At 43.6% G+C, this 10468-nt stretch overlaps 1 long non-coding RNA gene across 1 annotated transcript; it reads right to left on the bottom strand.

The window, feature by feature from the left end:
- Window positions 1–968: 968 nt before the first annotated feature.
- Window positions 969–3681, bottom strand: LOC109364281. The gene is made up of 2 exons (XR_002110284.1): window positions 3525–3681; window positions 969–1381 (listed from the first exon to the last, which is right to left on the bottom strand). It is a non-coding gene; the product is annotated as an uncharacterized LOC109364281 (long non-coding RNA).
- Between the last annotated feature and the right edge of the window lie 6787 nt (window positions 3682–10468).

Here is a 10468-nt window from a genome sequence, read left to right as displayed (position 1 = left end):
GTGCAAGCCAGGGTTTTAGATCTTCCTAATGACAAAGAGATGATCCTTGAGGCATCCACAGAGAGTGACTGATTGTAAGGCATATCAGAGTTTGGAGAACAGCTTATAGTTTCAGAGATAAATCTATTTTAATTTGATATTGTGTGAATTTCCAGGTAGAAGAAACTCCAGAAAAGTGGTTTGAATTGACTGTCCTGCCACAGACAGTAGAAGCACACATTGGTTTGTGAATTCTGTTGCTAGTACAGACCTTATATGGGAACTCAAACTTGAGTGGTGCTTGAAGGCCAGAGGTTCCCTGGCTCTTCTGTGTTAGTGCAGAATATCCTTTTGGGCATCCGTATGACTTTTCTGCTTTCTTCTCTCCACGTTTGGAAGAGTGTCACTGAGCCTGTTAGTCTGAAAGCACTAGGTGCTAGTACAGACTTTATAATGTGGCATAATCTCTTGATGTGATGTACCTCACTGTTAAAGGCAAGACTGGAAAGGAATCATTTGTTCTTTTAACACACTCTGTCTCAGGCAGTAAGGGAAAAAGTGGTGAATCAATACTTGTGATGTAATATCACTAAGTCCAGCCATGGTGTTCAAAACTTCTTTAGGGTCTCAGTTTAACTGATCAGTATGTATTTTGATAGAACTTATGTATATATATTTGTAACTGATTCTACGTAGTAAAAAGATGTAAGGGGAATGTAAACTAATATAGTTGCTGTTTGCTTTATCAAACTTGTCTTTAGGATCACTATTTTGCTAGTAATAGAACAGTAGCTCTTACTCCAAGGGTATGTTTATCTTTGTTTGGTATTGTTGGTTCCAGGAAACCATGAAAAATTTGGATAATTTGCTCTTTTTCTGCTACACAAATTTTCACTTTTCTCTAAATCCTGTCAGTCCTCAGAGAGAAAGTATTTTTCAAAGAGCAATGTAAAAGCTTCTTGCTAAATGAGAAGCAAGGAAGAAATATATCTTTCTTATTTCCATTTTTATTGCACAAAGAAACTATTAATCTGTATTTTACTGGTAGAATGGACATCAACAGCATAGGACTGCTTTTCCCATTGTCTCTCTCATTTTAAGCTAAAACTTGTTACTCAATTTTCTTTTATAGTGGTCTGCATTCAAGGGGAGATAATTTTCTCAGTTTTAGACTTACGACTAAAAATGAAAATGGATTTGAATAATTCTAAGAGAAGAAATGCTAAGTGGATTGTGTTAATTTGACTATCACAAATTGCTGAGTTTATGGGCATTTAATTAGTAGTCCTAGCAGCATTCTCTTTTCAGTTGTAGGTCTTCTGCTCTTCAACGCAGCTGTAGCAGTTCCACCCCCATGACTCAACTTCAGCTTCATCAAATTTTTCCCCTACTGGTCCAGACCCTACAAGAAAGGTCATAAAGAGGATCTGTGTAATATCAGGCCTGTCAGCTTGACCTTGATGCCAGGTAGCATTATGGAGCAGAATGTCTTGAGTGAGGTCACATGGCAAGTGTGGGACAACTGGAGGATTAGGCCTGGCCAGCATAGGTTCACAAAAGCCTAATCCTGTTTGACTGACTTGATCTCCTTCTATGATTGAGTGATCCAACTGGTGCTCACTCAGTATAAAGAAACTCAGAACAATGATGAGTGACTAAAGACTCATCAGAAGTCTCTGAAAGCATTAGAGAAGGAGAGTGGGTATGAAAGAAAGTTTCAGTTTATCATTTGAGTTAAGTGAAAAATAACACCTGTCCTTAAGTTCTGCAATATGTACAGTCAAAGTCGATGGTGCTGAGTTTGGACCTTGGGTTTAGTTTGCTTTCCATCCTTTTTTCTTTCCTTCTAGTTCTTTCTGTTTTCTCATCTGCAAACTCCACATTTCTATGAAAAACCTTAGACTGGTCTGGGAAGCTGCATCTGTAGCTTTTATATTGCAGTGAAACATTAAATAACTCAAAAATACTTCCTTTTAGGCAGTATTGCTTGCTGAAGCATGGGAGAGGAACAGTACGCTCCAATTATATTTGATGGGAGTTACAGAAGCTTATGGAATGTACACAGTAGTATAGATGGCCCTATAAATATCCATGAAAACATCTACAGCAGCTGGACAGCGTCAACTTGGACAGCTGATAACATGTACTACAGACAATATACAATAGGTGAATACTTAGAAGTTTTAGTGTTTTAGTTTTAGGAAATAAAAAGTTTTTAGCAAGGAGTCTTATGTACAGACTTGAGTCACTTTAAGCCTCTCACTGGGACAAGAACGTCTGTATTTATTTTTCTGGTTTGGTCTGGTTTCATAATTCTTGGGTTACAGTCTTCAATTTCTTTCAGTTTTGCATCATCTCAACTTTATTCTATATTCTTTTTCTTAGAGAAGACTTAATTCCCTCTTAACTCTCCAAGAAACTTGCTTGCAGGTTTTTTTTTCCCCCTTAAGATTCACTTAGCTGGCTGATGCCTAAGTTTTCCATTAGCTTTTCAACGACAAAAAGGCTCAGTTCTCTTTGCTGTGGTTTGAAGTGAAAGGCAATTCAGTATGCTTTGCCTGGCTCTGCAAAATGAGATCTTTCTGTAATCTTGCTGTGTTACTTATGCAAAAAGGTGGATGAGAGAAAGTAAGGCAGAAACTATTCTGGTGGATTTGAATTCCTGCCCACAGCCTTTGACAGTGGCCAGTGAATGGTGGCCTTGTGTGAGGCTCTTTGTGGGTCAGCTGCAAAATAATCAGTCCTGACTGTAAAACCCAAGCAGACTCTTCATCTTATTTGAAGAGTTTGACAGGGTTATTGGTGTGAGAACCTGAATTACCTAATAACTTGAACATGGGCAATAGCAATCCCTGTATCATCAGATCATTAACAAAATCAAGCAACAAATTAATATAAATTGGCTATGAATACATGTACGCTAGAAATTATGAGTTACCTAAATTGGGTTTAAAACAGCTCAGCAATATTCTGCTCTTGAGTTCATTGTGACCCTTGAGAAATTTGCTGAGATCTACCACAGACCCCAAATATCCCGAAGATTAAGAACATGCTTAATCTTCACCCAAGGGTTTAACACATTGTGTGTTTCCTGTCTCAAGTATTTTCCCTGGCAACAGCTTTCAGATTCTAAGTGCACAATACAATAAAATACTTAGCTGTTTGGTCTCTATCCCTCATCCTTAGTTAGATGAACCTCTAGATTAATCACATTTGAAGTAACTGTTAACATCAGATAAGGGCATCTACAACCATAGCCTTATTTCTGCCACCATCTTCTTTCATTCTGGCCATTCTGATCTTGAACTATCTAACCCTTTTTCTACTCCCAGTAACCCAATTACGAAACCTAGTTCTATTTAATTCTAGCTTTTCTGGCTAGAATTTAAGCATGCCATTAATTTTAGCATTTACCCTCATTCTATCTAGGTTTTCCCTGAAGTCTTCACAGGTTCCTAATTGTTCTTTCTGTACAGTGATTATAACCAGGTAGATCGATCTTCCCACAGTTCTCTGTTCCTGTTGGAAATCATCTTATCACAAACCTGGAAGAAGCCTTTGATCACCTAGGTTCGCTGTTTCGGAGCTGTCCCGGCCACAACCGCAGCGACTGACCGCGAGGTACAGCGCGGTTTCGGTCGGCTCCTTCAAGCAGGCAACCCCGAGTCAACAGAGCAGCCCGGCAGCTCTCGCGAGAGCGGCTGACGTGAAGTGGGCGTTGCCAGGGCAACGGCTTTGTGTCCACGCCCCCTGCCTAGAAAAAGCGTCAGAAACGGAGAGCAGCCGTTAGGGTGTGTGAATCACGTGGGTTGTTCAGATGGGAAGCCGCCTATTCATGCGACTACACAGTGTGATACCAGTGATTTTCCGGGCTAACCCTGAGCGGATCAGCGAGCAGGTAGGGTGGGACACCTTGTCAGGAGGAAGCTTAGCACTTAGCACTTAACAAGTCGTTGCTCTCTTAGTGCACCGAGGTGCAACCATGGTCACCACACAGTGGTGAGCTGCTGCTAAAAGGGACGTGGAGACTCAGATTGAAAGCACGAATGTCCATGCTGCAGTTCAGGTCTCAGGCTGCAGAGGATGCCTGGCCCTGTCACTGCTACAGGAGGGCAGCCGGGATACCAGCTGTGTGCGGTGTGAGCAGGTGGATGATCTGCTCAGCCTGGTGGTAGAGCTAAAGGAGGAAGTAGAAAGGCTGAGGAGCATCCGGGATTGTGGGAAGGGGATCGATTGGTGGAGTCGCACTCTGTCATTCCTACAGGAAGGGGGTGGGGGCGATGCTACTCAAACAGTGGGGGATCATCTGCTGTTTCACAGTCAGGTGGGAAGGGGTGACCTCAAAGACAGCGAGGGATGGAAAAAAGTACCTGTTCAGGGCAACAAGTGGACTGCTCCTCAGCCTGTCTACCTTCCTACGTGCCCTAACATAACAGGTATGAGGCGCTGGAGCTGGACGGACTAGGGGAAGTGGATGTTGGTGGAAGTCCATCGCTGCAGGAAAGGTTCCCCAGGGCTAGTCAGTCTGCTCCCCATTTTGCTACAGCATCAGTCAGGAAAAAAAGAAGACCTGTCATCATAGGGGGCTCCCTTCTGTGGGGAACAGAGGGCCTGATATGCCGCTCGGATCCATCCCACAGGGAGATGTGTTGCCTGCCTGGTGCCTGGGTGAGAGATGTTGCCAGGAACATTGCTCACCTCATTAAGCCCTCTGATTATTGTCCATTACTGGTTTTCCACCTTGGAAATGAAGAGGCAGGCAAAAGAAGTTCTCAGGTAATTAAAAGGGACTTCAGGACTCTGGGAAGACTGCTGAAGGGATCAGGAGCGCAAGTTGCATTCTCCTCTGTCCTCTTAGTTGATGACTTGGATCCACAAAAGGAGGAGGGTGGACATGCTGAATGAATGGTTTTGCGAATGGTGTCACCCTCAAGGCTTTGGGTACTATGGCTTGGGACGCAGCCTTGAGAAAGCGGGAATGCTGACAGCGAATGGGAGCCGAAAGACTTTAAGGGTCACAAATATTCTTGGGAACAAGCTGGCTGGGCTGGTTAGCAGGGCTTTAAACTAGATATGATGGAGAAAGGGGGTGTACTAGGTGACACAGAAGCATGTGGGAACTCTGTCACCTTGGGAGGCAGTAAGGGAAAACCCCAGACTTGTCCTGGAGGTATTAGGGAGGGCTCCTCCAAGAAGACAACGAGGCCAGTAGCTAAGCTGAAGTACCTCTATACCGATACGTGCAGCATGAGAAATAAACAGGAGGAGTTAGAAACTGTGGGCGCAATTGGGAATGTATGCCCTTATTGCTATCATGGAAACATGGTGGGATGAATCCCATGATTGGAATACCCTGATTGTAGACTATAGGTTTTTCAGAAGGGATGGACAGAGCATGAGGAGTGGGGGAGTTGCCCTGTATGTTAGGAAGTGAATAGATTGCGAAGAGCTGTGCCTGATGAACAGCCACAATCAGGTTGAGAGCTTGCAGGTAAATATCAAGGATCGATCCAGTAAATGGCATCTGGTGGTTGGGGTCTGCTACAGGCCACCTGATCAGGAGGAAGCTGTTGACGAGGCCTTCTTGTTTCAGCTGCGGAAGGTGTCGCACTTGCGGGCTCTTGTCCTGATGGGGGATTTCAACCACCTGGATATCTGCTGAGATAGTGGCATGGTGGGTGGCAGGCAGTCCAGGAGATTTCTGGAGTCTGTTGAGGACAACTTCCTGGTTCAGGTAAAATGGATCAACCTGAGGTGAAGCCTTACTGGACCTGGTGCTCACTAATGCAGAGGAGAGCGTGAGAGAGTTTAAGATTGGAGGCAGTCTGGCTGTAGTGACTGTGCCTTGGTGGAGTTTGTGATCTTGAAAAATGTGGGCCTGGCAAAAAGCAGAGCTAGGAGCCTGTGCTTTAGGAGGGCAAACTTCCAGCTTCTCAAGAAACTGCTGGGTGGGATCCCCTGGGAAGCTGTCCTTAAGGGCATGGGTACAAACAGAGCTGGCAGCTCTTTAAGAACACCGTTCTGAGAGCACAATGGCTCTCCATCCCCCAGCAGAAGAAGTTGAGCAGAGGAGGAAGGCAACTGTTGTGGCTGTGCAAGAACCTGTAGCTTAAACTGAGAGAAAAGAGGGAAATGTACAGAAAGTGGAAGCAGGGTTGTGTATCCTGGGAGGAATACAGGGCTGTTGTCTGTGTGTGTAGAGATAGGATTAGGAAAACCAAAGCGCAGATGGAGCTGAACTTGGCAAGGGATGTGAAAGATAACAAGAAGGAGTTCTACAGGTACATAGGCAGGAAGAGACAGGCCAAGGAGAGTGTTTCACCTCTGATGAAAGGTAATGGGGAGCTGGCTTCCTCAGACATAGAAAAAGCTGAGATACTCAATGAGTGCTTTGCCACAGTCTTCATGGGTGGTCAGGCTTCCCATGTCTTCCAGGACCATAAGCCTCTAGGTGAGAGTGTGGGGAGTGGTTTCGGTCCCACTGTAGCAATGGAACAAGTCTGGGTCCTCCTCATGAAGATGAGCATGTATAAGTCCATGGGGCCAGATGATATCCATCCTAGAGTTCTGAAAGAGATGGCTGATGTGGTTGCCAAGCCTCTCTTCATCATATTTGAAAAAAATGCCTGTCGGGTGAAGTCCCCGGTGATTGGAGAAAGGGAGACATTACTCCCATTTTTAAGAAAGGGAGAAAGGAAGACCTGGGGAACTACAGGCAGGTGAGCCTCGCCTCTGTGCCTGGGAAGATCAGGGAGCAGATCCTCCTAGAAGCTGTGTTAAGGCACATACAAAATGAAGAGGTGATTCAAGATAGCCAGCGTGGCTTCACCAAGGGCAGATCGTGCCTGACCAACCTGGTGACCTCCTATGATTGAGTGACGGCTTCAGTGGATGGGGGAAGGGTGATGGATGTCATTTACCTGGACTTCTGCAAGACCCTTGACATGATCCCTCACCACATCCTTCTCTCTAAATTGGAGAGGGGTGGATTTGAAGGACTGTTTGATGGATTAGGAATTGGCTGGCTGGATGCAGTCAAAGGGTTGTGATCAATGGTTCTGAGTCAGGGTGGAGGCTGGTCACAAGTGGTGTCCTTCAGGGGTCGGTCTTGGGACCGGTTCTCTTCAATATTCTCATTGACGACATAGACGATGACATCGAGTGCACCCTCAGCAAGTTTGCAAATGACACTAAGCTGAGTGGTGCAGTTGATACATTGAAAGGAAGGGAAACCATCCAGAGGGACCTGGTCAGGCTGGAGAAGTGGGCCCATGAAAACCTAATGAGGTTCAGTAAGACCAACGGCAGGATGCTGTACTTGGGTCAGGACAGTCCCAGATATTTATACAAACTGGGGGAAGATCTTGAGAGGAGCCCTGCAGAGAAGTACTTGAAGGTCCTAGTGGAAAAGAAGCTGGATATGAGCCAGCAGTGTGTGTTTGCAGCCTGGAAGGTCAACCGTGTTCTGGGCTGCATTAAAAAAGGGGTGGCCAGAAGAGAGAGGGAGGTGATTGTCCCCCTCTACTCAGCTCTTGTGAGGCACCACCTGGAGTACTGCATGCAGGCCTGGGGCCCCCAGTACTGGAAGGATGTGGAGCTCTTGGAATGGGTCCAGAGGAGGGCCACTAAGATGATCAGAGGGCTGGAGCACCTCTCCTATGAAGAAAAGCTGGGGGAACTGGGCTTGTTTAGCTTGGAGAGGAGAAGGCACCGGAGAGAACTCATTGCGACCTTCCGGTACTTGAAGGGAGTATATAAACAGGAAGGTGAAATGGCTGTTTACAAGGGTGGATAATGATAGGACAAGGTAGAATGGTTTTAAACAGAGGCAGGGGAGGTTTAGGTTAGGTATTAGGAGGAAGTTTTTCACTCAGAGGGTGGTGACACACTGGAACAGGTTGCCCAGAGAAGTTGTGGATGCCCCATCCCTGGAGGCATTCAAGGCCAGGCTGGATGTGGCTCTAGGCAGCCTGGTCTAGTGGTAGGCAATCCTGCACATAGCAGGGAGGTTGAAACTAGATGATCATTATGGTCCTTTTCAACCCAGGCCATTCTGTGATTCTATGATTATCTCTGTGTGCTGCAGATGATTTACTAGTAAATTTACTCCATTCCAACCTTGTAAAAACCTAACCTCATAGGATGCCAATCAGAACGTCTTGGCTATGATTAAGGCAAAAACTATCATAATGCCTTTTACTGTCTTCTCTGTCCTCTAATGTACATATTCCATGAACGAATTTCTGTTTCTCTGTTACCACAACATCACTGAATATGCAGGTTTAACACTAGTATTAGGCAGAGTTCTTCAAACATGATCTGCCTGAAAAATAGCAAAAATCCATATGTTTTCCTAGTTCTGACCTTTAGACTACTTGTATAGACAATATAGGGTACTACAACAGATAGCTAACATTAAAGCTAGTTTTCCAAGCTCTTCTGTGTAATCTGCCAAGGCCCCCAAACATCTTGAAGGTAAAAAGTTTTAATCTTCACTCCAGGGCTTAACACTACAGTGTATACTATTCCCCCATATTTACCCAGGCTCTTCTATCTGCCCTAGACTACCAGTGAACACATCTGTCAAGTCTTGCATTACTCCATATAAATCTGTAGGAAACTGAAACCATTACCCTCCAGTGTTATGAACCCTAAATCTAAAACAAAAACCTAACCCTAATCCAAATCCCCATATTCTGGATTAAAACTAACTTTGTTTTGAAAACAAATATTTTTCTTTGATGAACACCTCTTTTTTCTTTCTAGGTTACTTTGCAACTTGAAGGATCAAATAGCTCTCTACCCTGCTGAGTTCTGGATTTCAGCTTTTAGTTGTGTCATTTTAGTCTGAGAGAAAAGCCCTATGTAGTCAAAAAGCTATAAGCAATTTATCAATATCAACAAAAATATGCTTCCTCTCTGAACCTGGATTCAGTATCCAACAATAAATCTGACACTGCAGCCACATTCTTAGCCCCAGTCACAATAAACTTCAATTGCAAACCTAGCAACAAATCAGCAAACTCAATATCACTTGTCCTAGTTCTGCTGACTTTGCAGTAAAATTACCCATTTAGCTCCAAGGCTCCAAACCTTCATTGTACTCATCACCTCATGTTTCTGATTACTTGATATTGGAAAAACCAGAAGATTTTTATTCCCTCTAGCCTCACAATGAGCCATGCTTTCCCATATCAGCCTTGATGTGAGGACTTTATTTGACTGTATTGATAATAAACCATTTCAGCCATTCTAGAGCTGATCCCAGTTCTCTTTTTAATATTTTTATTTTCTCAAATTTTGTCAATATATCTCCTCTCTTCACACTCCTCTTTTCCTTGTCTTACTTCTTTCCCCTTGCTGCAGCTTCCCTCTACAAAATTAAAAGTGGCTCTTCTCTGTTACCTGCCTGTGCTGGAGGGGCTGGAACTATATGATCTTTGAGGGCCTTTCCAACTCAAACCATTCTACAATTCTGTTGCATCAATGCGTTATGTCTTCTAAGACTTTCACTGAAGAAATCAACAAATGCATAAAGATCATTTTAATACTCAGTATATACAGAGTTCAAACAAACTAGAGACCTGATTGTTAACTGCAATTTTTTTCAAAAACCTGAGCTGCTGTCAGTAAAATGAAAGTTACTCTTTGGGAGGCGTTGCAGGATTATGAAATGAAGAATAAAAATAATCAATTTTCCAAAAGGATAAAGATCGCTGATAATGTTATCAAACAGATCTATACTGTTTAATGTACCCATAAATAATGTTGAATAAAGGAGTGAATAATGAGATGATTAAGTATGATGATGAGAAATAATTATTCAAGGTAGTTGTAACTACTATAACTAGGTACACCCAGTTATACCAGTGAAGTTACTTAGGTATAAGTGAAAACGATACTGTATTTCTTAGCTGCACTAGATACTCACTGGGTACTAGTTAGGAACTTCTGAGACTGTCTAGTACTTTTGTATGTTTGTGGCTCAGACTGATGCTAAATGACTCAATGCTCTTTCTGAGAACTAAGGATACAAGGCACAAAAACTGCTTTCTCACACCACTGGAAAGAAGGAGACAGTCCTAGAAGAGGACTGAAACCTTGGAGTGTGTGAGGGGTAAGAGTGAGAATGGTGGCCTCAGTGACTACATTATTGTTATTATTACATTTTCTTAAGCAGAAAATACAGAAGGATGAGAAAATTTGAGACAAGCATTATCCCTCTGTTTTCAAAAGGAGAGCAATGCTACTGAGGTTATGCAGTCTGAGCAGCACATGGAATGAAAGACAAAGAGGAAAGAAGGGTTTTAATTTCCACACTGAAGCAGATTATCACTTGATCCAGAGGAAGACAGCTTTGTGCTGTCCTTTCTGCACCTTGGACCCTGCTCAGTCCTCTCTAGTCTGGTCCATTAGAGTTAGTGTGTGTGAAACAAGGAGCTAACACCAGAGAAGTAAAAGACAATAAGGACTAGCAGGAAAGAAAAAA

The sequence above is a fragment of the Meleagris gallopavo genome, chromosome 1 (assembly GCF_000146605.3).
Source record: "Meleagris gallopavo isolate NT-WF06-2002-E0010 breed Aviagen turkey brand Nicholas breeding stock chromosome 1, Turkey_5.1, whole genome shotgun sequence".
NCBI classification, from domain to species: Eukaryota; Metazoa; Chordata; class Aves; order Galliformes; family Phasianidae; genus Meleagris; species Meleagris gallopavo.
Note: the sequence above shows the minus strand (reverse complement) of the source record. Positions and strands in the feature narration are given on the sequence as shown.